The sequence below is a fragment of the Limulus polyphemus genome, unplaced genomic scaffold (genome assembly GCF_000517525.1).
Source record: "Limulus polyphemus unplaced genomic scaffold, Limulus_polyphemus-2.1.2 Scaffold479, whole genome shotgun sequence".
NCBI classification, from domain to species: domain Eukaryota; kingdom Metazoa; phylum Arthropoda; class Merostomata; order Xiphosura; family Limulidae; genus Limulus; species Limulus polyphemus.
The window spans coordinates 186,753-198,550 of record NW_013666089.1 but is presented as its reverse complement, the minus strand read 5'-3'; the positions used below and the strand labels follow the sequence as shown (position 1 = coordinate 198,550).

General features: G+C 33.5%; 1 protein-coding gene across 4 annotated transcripts in view; it reads right to left on the bottom strand.

Annotated features, from left to right (window-relative positions):
• LOC106458517 (nuclear factor 1 C-type-like) overlaps positions 1-11,798 on the bottom strand; it is an 87,195-nt gene that overhangs the window by 66,507 nt on the left and 8,890 nt on the right. The window lies entirely within an intron of this gene.

The window sequence follows — 11,798 nt, the reverse complement described above, 5'->3', positions numbered from 1 at the left end:
ATATATATATATATATATATATATATATATTTTACAAACATATACATAACATATGGTATGTTGATCATCATACATCATAGTGATCACACATACAGTACCACTATCAGTGATAACAGGAGTAATAGTCATCCAATCTGCATGAAGCCAATCCAAAGGTTGTCATTGTTTCCCGAGAGAGTATCATACACCAACTACGTATTACATTAAACTAAGCTGTTTTAAATAAGAAAGTACTACTATTATAAAGACTTATGTCCATGATGGAAAAAAACACACCAAAAATAAGATTATTAAACATTTTAATTTAAAAAGAGGAATTAAGGATCTTCAAAAATACAGAAACAAGATATGCAGCTTAAAGTGAAAATGCAATCACAAAAAAAAAGTAAACAAACAAGCCTAAGGTTTGAGACACTGTGTTGACGTTATTTCCTCAAGATACAAGTCCATATTTTTACTCTCCTAAAAATATTGCAGCTTTTAGACATGGAGTCAAAATAGTGAACAATAATCTTGTAATTTCTTGAATCTAAATTACAATTCTCTTTTATAAAGCTCTGGCCATCTTCATTTTCATAAGTTCACAAAACACAATGTAGCGTTCACATGAAACACTGCTACTAGTTGTTGATAAATAATACTCTCTTTCAAAAAATGTTGCGTTTAATATATATGCAGTAACTAATTTTTCATTCGTACAATTTTGTTTTTTGATAGCACAAACATGGACTACGAAAATCGATTACTGACTGAAATCACTGATGTTTGTGATTCAGTCAGTCTTTATGTGTTTCATCCACCACTGGACTCCAAGTGGGAAAAAAAAAAGGGGGGGGGAGACTGGTTTATCAGGTGATGGTTGTCCACAAAACATGTTAAATGAGTACAGTAGTGTTATAATACAACTGTAGAGTAATTTGTTCTGGTCTAGTTGTAATAAGCACAGAAAGGTTTAAGGCATAGAAGGTGTATACGGTGAGAGAAGGGATGTGTAGCTTCACAAAACAAACACCCATTTTCTTCTGGACTTTTTAGAATTGAAACATTATCAAAATTTACGTGTGATTCACATAGAGGGCAGAGTATGTCACACGTTTATTTGTTAACAAACGAAAAAGTATACAATGGGCTAACTGTGCTTTGCCCTTTTAGGTATCGAAACCCGAATTTTAGCCTTATAAGCCCTCAGACTTACCATTGTGCAACCGGGGGACACCACGACAAGTACACGGGACCATGGGTAACATACAACCCTAAATACAATTAGTATAACACAGAAAAATATACACATAAAATGTATCCGAAATGCGATAAACATTTCTATACAACAATTGACGTAAAACTGTGATACAAAACTACGTACAACAACCTGGGCCCTCACATCCTACATCAGCAGACTTCAAAATGCACTATAAAATCATTTCATTTTCCTCTTTCGCTTTTTTTTTTAATAACGATGGTATCATAACTATAAATTTAATGGCACATAATGCAATGCAATACTCTTATAATAAGTTGAAAATACAGATACAAAAACCAATCTGGACAATCATTATGCAATTAGAATGGCTGCCTGCTTGCCTAGAACAAGGAAAAATATAATTTGAACAACTGAATTTCTAAACGTACTTGCCCGATCAGACAAGTGGAAATTATTAGGTTGATATCGTGTTCTTTTAAGTATTTCTTTGAAAGTTTTCAGTTTCCTGTTTCTTCTGCACCATTCCCCCCCCCCCCCCTCTATTAACATGGGTTATCACCAATATTCAACGGCCCAAATGGACAAGTGGGTTCGAAAGTAAATGTCGAGCCCTGATTAAAATACCAATAAGCCTTACGTTACAAAAAGAACCATCGAAATGAGATAAAATATGACTAAGGGGAGGAGACTATAACCTTACCATATACAACAACAACAAAAGATGGAAAATGGTATAAGCGAAAACAAAAGCAAATAAAAAAACATAACGAATTCCTGACCAATAAAATCAATTCATAATACAGCAAACATCACAGTGTCTTACTGGATAAACGAATAAACGAAACCTTCAAACAAAAGTTTACATATTAGAATAATGACCATAATTTTATTAAACAATAACGTCACATTCTAATAAAATACAAATAATGTAAACAATTTTTTTAATGAACTCGTTTTTATTCAAAACCCTAATGATCAAACTTAACACTGTTATGTGTGTGAAGGAGGTTGAATGTCACCAAAACCTGCAAAGAAAATATATAAATTGAAATTTGCTGATTGTATAAATTTCCAGCCTCCTAAGTCAGTATTTGGTTGAAGCACCTTTGGCAACATTTACTGCTCTCAGTCTTTTTGGATAGGTCTTTACCAGCTTTGCACAATGGAATGGTGTAATTTTTGTCCATTCTTCCTGGTAAAATTGCTCCAATCCTCACCATAAATAGCAAAGAGGTTGAATACTTATGCAGTTGAGAATATTCTAATTTTCTTTGAAAATCTAACTTACATAATATCAGTGTTTTCTTAGCTTTCTTGGTTTAGAGTAGATCGTGTAGATTCTAAATATAAAGTCCCATTTGAAAGTTTTATGATTGCAGCACAAACAGAAACAAAATGTCAAAACTTTGTAGGGGGTGAATACTTTTGCAAGGCACTGTATAATAAAGTGAAACTGAACACAAAACATTATAAAATCCATGATAAATAATAACAGGACATTAGCTGAAGTAAATGTAATTTAATTAAAACTATTAGTCAAATATATAATACTTATTCATATACACATCTACATATACCCATGGAGTCTGGCTTCTTCAGGTGGTGATAGGAAACTTTCTAAACAATTGGTAACTTCCTTCTTCAAGTGAAATCCATTTAATCAGCAAATCTTTCATTGCTTGATTTATTTACATTTGAACTGTTAGATTACAAAGGTCAGTGTTTGCTCCTTTCTTGCACTTGGTGATCCTTTTCATGCTGTAGAAGAGTCCAGGTATCTTCTATGTAGATGCTTGGGTGTGATAGTAGTGACTCCATCTGAAAATGTTCTGCATCAACAGTTTTACCAGCACAGATGCTGATACCTAGATAAACTCAAAAGATGCTGAGCTCAAAGATGTAGTTGAGATCCTAAAAGTGTCCATGACAATCCCTTCCTGAAGCTTATTTGGTGCTTTTGCACTTTGGGTAAAACTTCAAACGTTTTAACTTTAAAAAACTCAATATAGGCCAATCATATTAGGAGTAAAAAAAACACAGAAACCAACATTTTTTGGCACAATAAATAGTAAAATATTTACTATTACTTACAGACAACTAGTTTTGGGAACACAGTTACCATTATCAGGGCTAATATCTAAGTCGCATCACTAATATCAATATAGATATTAGCCCTGACGATGGTAATTGTGTTAACAAAACTAATCAGCTGTAAGTAATAGTAAATATTTTACCTTTTATTGTGCCTAAAAACATCATTTTTTGCTCTTAATATAGTAGCACAGTCTGCCCAAAAAGAAATTACAGCCCAATCATCACAAACAAAATCTTAAAAGTATATCATATCTTCCTTCGATATGTTGAGTTATTATTATTAGCACTTTCGTTTACTCAAATACAATTAGCACTTTCATTTAACCAAGTATGAAGCAAGATTACAATTAGCTGTTTCATTTGCTCAAATAAATCTTCACGCTTAACAATATATTTCAATTTTGCCAAATTGAGCATATTCAACAACACCAATGTGTGTTCCCTTGATGTTGTGGAAGAAAATAGTATTTATATCTGTATGTGAAAATCCATGAGCTTACAAACATTACAGTTATAAAAAACATTAAACATATTATTCACCATCACCAATGTAAATATGGGATACATTACATTCTTCGAAGTATAAATGGCAGCATCGACTGATATATTTAAGTATTTGTTAAATTTGATTGTGTTTCATATACATATTCACATACATAATACACAACATCCAATAACAAAATCATATGAGATGTAAGAAACATGCACATGTATACAACATCACATACAGGGCCGGCACCAAACTATTTTGCACCCTAGGCAAGGCCAGCTACTTGCACCCACCCCCCAAAAAAAATTGCCAACTTCGATTTTTAAGAACAGATGTTTTGTAGAAACAATAAAAAGCACAAAACTTTTATTATATTATATATATATATATATATATATATACACACACACACACACACACACACATACATATACTTATAGCATATTAAACACATAAATGAATTCAAATACCAGGTAAAACTTATTTATACAACAACAGCTGCTGATCAAGTTCAGCCAACCCTAGTGATTTGAATTTTGATGTCACAGCTGATCTTCTGAGGAGTGAACTTTTCCAGTTCTAATTTATCTTCTTTTGGCTTCATTTAAACATACAGGAAAGTATTTGTGGTATCTTTTTCATCATTAGCCAGGTTAAGAAATATATGTACCCTCTAACTCCTAGTCCAACCAGCATTCAGTGTGCATTTTTCCATGCCATATTGCCAGTTGAACATCAGCTGTGAACAGCACCTGCCATTTGCATTCAACTGTCTGTCTCTACTTTTTCAGGTACAAAATCCCATGTTCAGTGACACATGCAATAGCAAAATCATATCATATGCAGCAGTCTGCCTTATAGCCAACTTCTGAGGAAGCAGCAATGGCTACATTGAACCATTCCAAGCTGTGTAATATTTTACTTATTTGGTTTAAATTCAGATCTGTAGATTCATGACTGTCAGAGACTCAAAATATTGAATAATAGTATAAAAAGTTACAGATCGCTAACAAAAACGAAAATACATTTATCTATCAGGACATCAGCAGAGAAAATATTATGGTTCTTCTTTCTATATCACCAACACCTTCTAAATGCCTTAAAGGATAATACAAAAGTGTTTTAAGCATACTCAAAGGATTTTACATGCTTTGAAACTTCCTTTTAATGTCTTTTGTTTTACAGTGAGTAATATAGCAGTTTGAAACCACTGCAATTAAAACCAGACAGCAGGGTAGGATGAGGGAATGAACATCTTACACCAGTTATACAGATATTCTTAAATACACTATGTTTGTATATTCATCAGAAAGGAATTACATAAGCTATTGATTTACTCGATTATGTTCCTTCAGATAAGCATCTAAATGTGTAATAAAAGTAAATCATTTTGTTTAGGAGTGTTAGGACAGTGGATTTTATATATAGATAAAAGCATACACTATGAATGTTCAAGTAAATAGATCACAAAGTGTGATAAGAATTTGCTTATCTAAATTATTTAAACCTAGCAAATGATACACATGCAAGGAAAAAGAAAAAAGATGTTAGGAGAGACAGGATAGTACATTTGTGAAAAGCTGGCCATGTAGCAAAAATGTTAACAAATGTTTGGCTCCATTAACATTTATTCCAAGCTTAGCTTATTTTTTTAAGTAAGGTCCAAATGAAGATAGCAATTATCCTACTCCCCAGTGGCATAGCGATACATCTCCAGAGTTACAACTTAAGGCTAAAGAGACAACTACAGAACACAAACATTACATAATAGTTACAGTACAAGCATAAATTGAATTTTGAATTTTAACACTAAAAATATTTAGATTGTGTAATCCATTGTTTGTTTACGATATTTGTGCACAGCTACACAAGAACTACCTATGCTAACCATCCCAATGTTTAAGCTGATAGACTATAGGGAAAGCAGCTAGTCAACAGCACCCACTACCAATTCTGGGTGTAATCTAATTGCATAGTAGAATTGGGCCGTTATTACACATCCATGGCCCCAAAATGCAAACTGAATTTATGTAAACTGTATGTAATGTTACACTAAAACTATAGGCAGCATTTTACTATTGCATATAAAGAATAGTTTCATCAAATGCGTAATGGGTGCTATACATATTAAGATGGTGTAACTATTATTGTATAAAGGTATCAAACTGGTCATAACTACCACAATAGAGTTTCATATTGTTGTGTTCTTTCAATGGTGGGTTCTTTTAGATTATCTGGGTAAAATAATTTAAAGTCTACTCCACTTTAACTATAACAAATTTGTTTATTTCCTCCTTAAACATTTCTACTATTTACAAGCTTGAACACTTGTACATTGTCATAAATTATTGCAGGCCTACATTAGAAATGATTTTCAAACCTCTCTAACAGTGTAGGCCTAACGTAAAATCAAATCACCTTACTTGCATGAAATAACTGTGATAGCTACCATAATGACTGATTCACTCTACAACCTTCTTGAAAAACTTCTGCTACTTTAAAAACAACTATCCCATATTTATAACCTAACTTCAAAGGTATTACAATATATGACACTCAATCTTTAGAACTTTCTAAGCCTATCTTAATATCATAATTTATGACCCACAGCTTTCTCTAGCTAACAAACTATAACATTAAAAATATAGCTTACAACACCACCCCTTCCTGGATTGTGAAGTTCTTTAAACAATCCTAATACAAAAAATAAAACATTACACTAAACTGTCCATTCACCAAGTTTTTTGTGGTAGGTTTCTCTTCCAAGGTCCATGGTATATGGAAAGTATAGCATCTTGTCCCTTGTTGTCACTAGCCATCCTGTTGCTGGGTGATTTCTTCATGGATAGTTGGTCAAGTGAATCCACTGACAATCATGACTGATGGCCTTTGGCTTGGATTGCCTATTCTTTTGGATTCTGTAAATCACATCATTGATTCTTTTAAGTACTGCACATTGCCCCTTCTAGCATCTGCTTAACTTTGGAGTTTGTCCTCTCTCTTTAGACAAGAGCTGTACAGCCATACTATGTCCCCAGTAGACTCCAGATTTATCAGCACTAACAGCAAAGCTAGCTTTTGCTTTATCACAAGCCAAGTTAAGTCTTTCCTGGGTAAAGTCATGTATGATATCTTTATTCTCCACATTCTGGAGAGCTCTTCCACCCACCAACTGCTCATAACATGCTGGAGTATTTAATTCCACTATGCCCAAATAATTAGATGAATAATTATTGTTGTTAACTCCTTATGAGTAACTCACTTCTTGGAGGTACAATGACCACCTTCCCTGTTTCCAACGAACATTCAATCTTTGATGTAATAATTGTCATGTAGTGCATAGGAATTTTCTGGTCATAGACTTTGAATCTATCTGAAACTAACCTAACCTTGCATCCATGTATATGCATGGAGTCAGATCCTAATATGCACTCTTCCCTAATATCAATTACCCACACATCATGAGGCACAGAGAATCTTCCAATAGGAAGGGTAATTTCTCTTTTCCTGGAAATATATTTCACCTGCTGTTCACACCAGTCTTTCTTCTTTCTTCATTTCTGAAAGCAATTTCCTATTTTTCATTAACAAATCAAGACAAACAACTATAGCTATGGAAATAGTATAAATCAGCATACTGCAAGATTTTTTTTTATCAAAAAGCCCAAGGATTTTTTGGATGATTTTTTACCCAAATAATGAACCTCTTTTCTCATTTGTGGTAGATGGAATATTTCCAGCTGAGCTTCACCTCATAAATCAAGCTAATTTCTGTTTGTTTTATGTCTCTTTAAATATGTGTTTTTCTTTTGATGTAGTTGGGTTCTGTGTCTATGGCTTGATAACAGCTGTTGATTTCTTACAGTATTGTCTGTAATGGCCAGGTTTCACAAAGATATAGTAGTTACCTCTTTGTGGTATCCTTAGAGAGCACTTGTCCTATACATACCCTTGCTTACAGTTCTTGGTAATATGTCCTTCAAGTTACACTTGAAACATCAATTACTTTGTGTTTTATTTCCTAAGTTTTGTATCAATAGTTGTCAAACCAGTCCTTATACTTTGTCTAAGCTTTCATCAGTGGGAGTTGATATTTTAACATTACTCAATTCAATGATCACTTAACTAGTGTCTTAGTTGTTTACTGCTACTTTAATGGATTCAAGTTCCATTATCAACTGTAGAGTTTCTTTTAACTATATACGTATACTTTTCTTCAAACTGATCCTCATATCTTTATCCAACGCCTGTAAACTGGTCACAAGGAGTGTCTGGGGCAGATAAATGAGCAAGCCTTTCTAAATCTTCTGCAAATTTGGCTCAAATCTCTTCTTTCCTTTGTACCCCATTCCAGGACTTTGTTCTAGATACTTCTTTATGGTGCAACACTGAACTTGTTGGATAAGGCAGCTACAAATGCCTGATAGTCATTATAGCTCTCAGCTGAAAGGTTACTTAATATTGTCAAAACCTGTCCTTTAAAATAGGCAGCAAAATTAATAGCTCGTTCACTATCTTACGTTCATTCTGAAGATTATCTCAGATTAAGCCTGATATGCTACCTATGGTACCTTTTCATCACAATCCATTTATTTTTCAATTTGCCAATGCTGATGAGTTGGCCAGCTACATTCTGGAACTGGATTAGTCCAGGAATTTCTCACAGTGATAGACAGTACAGCAGTAATGGTAATAGGTATAGACCAAATAGGTTCTCCCATTCTACTAGTAAATAGTTTTAGGTTGGAATTCTTAGGCAGATGCAGAAAGAGGTAAGACTGGTTTAACTTTTGCATTTACCAATTCATTTTCCAAATGATTTATTCTATCACTACCGTTTTTTTACCTCAATGATCTCTTTTTCTACTTCTTTGAATTTGTCATTACGGCCTTTCTGTACTTCTTGTTGTAATCTTTTCTTTAGTCAGAGTTATTTTTTATTTTAATTCTTGTTTAAATAGTAGGTATCTTTCTTTTTTTTCTTGTCACATTTTCTGTCCCATTCTTCCTGGCCTTCTTTAAATTTTATATCTCTTTCTTCTCATTTTCTCTCTTGTTCCTTCAGATCTTGTCTTAATATTTTTATCATGTCAAGAAATGCTTGAATCTCATTACTTGAATATTTCAAATACAATGAACATTCTATTTACACCTAAATATCTCACGTTTAACATCAATGTTGTATAATTGTTCTTTGATTGGTAGGTTCTTTTAACTCATATCGTGAAAATAATTCAAAGCCCACTCCACTTAACTATAACAAATTAGTTTATTTCCTCCTTTAACATTTCTACCACTTAAAAGCTTGAACACTAGTACGCTGTCGTAAATTGTTGTAAGGCTAAGTTACAAACGACGTTCAAACATCTCAAACAATCTAGGACTAACGTAAAACCAAAGTAACTTATTTGCACAAAGTAAACGCGATAGGTAACACAATGGCCGATTCACTCTAATATCTTCTTGAAACAAATATCCAGTACATTTATAATCTAGCTTCAAATGTACTCCAACACTCGACCCACAGCTCCCTCTAGCTAACAAACAAATTAAAACATTAAAAATATAGCTTACAACAATACCCATGCAACTGTTATAATACATGATTCACGCTGATTTAAAGTATTTAAATAAAAATATAGATATGATATCACCGTTTTAAATATAAAATGGTAGAGCTTTTTAACGTACAGATATTCATATGCTGAATTAATTGTTACAGTACGAGTATCGAGGGCACAACGGAACTGAGATAAATTTACTTTCATTTACGAAACGTGAACCACGAGTTATAATTATTACCAATAATAATATTTTTTTATCCACCGTACACACTTAGTTCCTTATCACAATGCACTTTATTAGTTTCTTAGTCATTGAATTAAAATGAGAATTAAAAATCAGAATAAACTTAGTTATTCTTAGTATTGTAGAGACCCCTCTCTCGAGAGAGAGGTTTAATCACTTAAAGCAGCGTTTTCCAAAAGTGTGGAGCGCGACCCCCTGGGTGCAAAATGATCTCTTGGAGGGGCGCAAGCGATTAGGGTAGAGTCAATAGTGTAATAATGGAAAATTAAGCATTTTAATATAGTTTTTATTAATGAAAATAATAAGTAATTACTATAACGCATATAGTATGTTAATATGTACCCTGTTTCGTCACTTAACTCACTCGTTTAAAAAAAGAAACCATATTTATTAAAGGAGGGGGGGGGTAGATGACAAAAATTTTGAAAGCGCTGAAATCTTGCTGAACCCGTAGCAATCAATGGATGGATTATATATATATAATACAATTTGAAAACTGTTTATCCACAAAATGCTTATAACATTCAGATTCGTCCAGCTGGATTTCTCTCTACAATAAATAGTGGAGTGTTATTAAGAATAGGACCGAAAGCAGCTGTTAAGATTTAGTATCACGCCATGCTGTGTTATTTATGATTCAAGGCGGGAGGAAGAGCTATTTGTGGATTTTCGTGCCATCTCTGTGGAAGCCTTATCTAAAAATAATACTTATTTACTCCACTCAACTCCTCTCATACGCACGTACACTGTGAACATGTTTCTTATCTGTTGGTACATACGCTTTATCCTTGTGTCAGAGTCCTTGAAGTTTAGCTTGTTCTAAAGAAATTGACACGGTGGTACACGGTTTTTACAACGTTTTGAATAAAAATTCTCCTGACTGTACAGGAACTATTACGTTAATTACCAAATTAACTGGAGAATACAAAACTTTACAATTTCTTACAATGGGCGATAAATAAATGGCAAAGAATGAGTTAAAACCACTTATTTTCGTAAAGTTTGTTTATTAAGCACAAAACTATAAATGGGCTATACGTTTTGTGCCCACCACGGGTATCGAAACCCGGTTTTTAACGTTATAAGTCTCCAGATTTACCGATGAATCACTGAAGGGCTTACTTTCTTATTGTTGCGTATCTGGTCGTTTGTTAATTTCCGGTATAAATTCTTTCCGAAGAACTTCAGCGATACAAGTCCTTTTTTTAAATTAAAACTAGTTTATTCTTTCTCGATATAACTTTTTAATACACTTAATTTCCACAGTCAGTTTAACTTAACTAACTTTATAAAAACACGCTATAATTCACAGGGATTCACACACACCTTACTTACGGCTTGACTTGATTATTTCTATCTTCAATCTCTCTATCTATCTATCTATCTATCTATTCTCCTTTATTTGCCGAGCTTATATACTAAAAAAAGAGGGCGCCTGGAACAGACTAGAGTTGCCAGGACAATTCAAGATCCTTCGAGAATCTCATGACGTGTTACCAGGGTCGCGTAACTTCCGCTGTCGCAACATTATATTAATCACGATGAAACAGTATAGTTCAATTTTTCATTTCAATTAGTAAGAGTAACTTTTTATACATAACTAAGTTCGAAAAACGAGCAAATGTAACAGCACTTCGAAAACAAGCTTTATTTATATCTCTCACAATTATACATCTAGTTTATGCATGCTTCCTATTAAACCCGGGTCATGAGTGGCCTAGTTAGCGTGCCCGAGCTGCAAGTCCAAGAAATAGAAACTTGCTGTCGTTGCTTTGAGAGAACAACCCTCTGTTGCGTCAGCGAGATCACTTGACTATTCTCACGCCCTCTGCTTTCTAGAACTATTTTGTACCTTGACGAATGCGCTAGCATTTACTAGATATAGGGTAGTCTGGTATATAAAAGAGGGTGACAACGTGACATAACAATGTGTGTGTAGGTAGCGAGTAATTGAACTGCAGTGAGGAAGTATTGTTGAAGTTAACGTTCGTTGATAAAACGTTTGTAAAAGAGCGACTGTTGAAAATAAGTGTATCGGTAAAGTTATATTCAGAAAGAATAAACCAGTTTTATTAAGTAAGGACTTGTGTCGCTAAAGTTTCGTCGGAACAAAGTTACGGAAAATCAATTAACAAACGGAGACGTAACAAATTGGTGTCAGAAGTGGGATAAAAAAAAAAAGAAAAAAAAAGATGGAAACGTGAG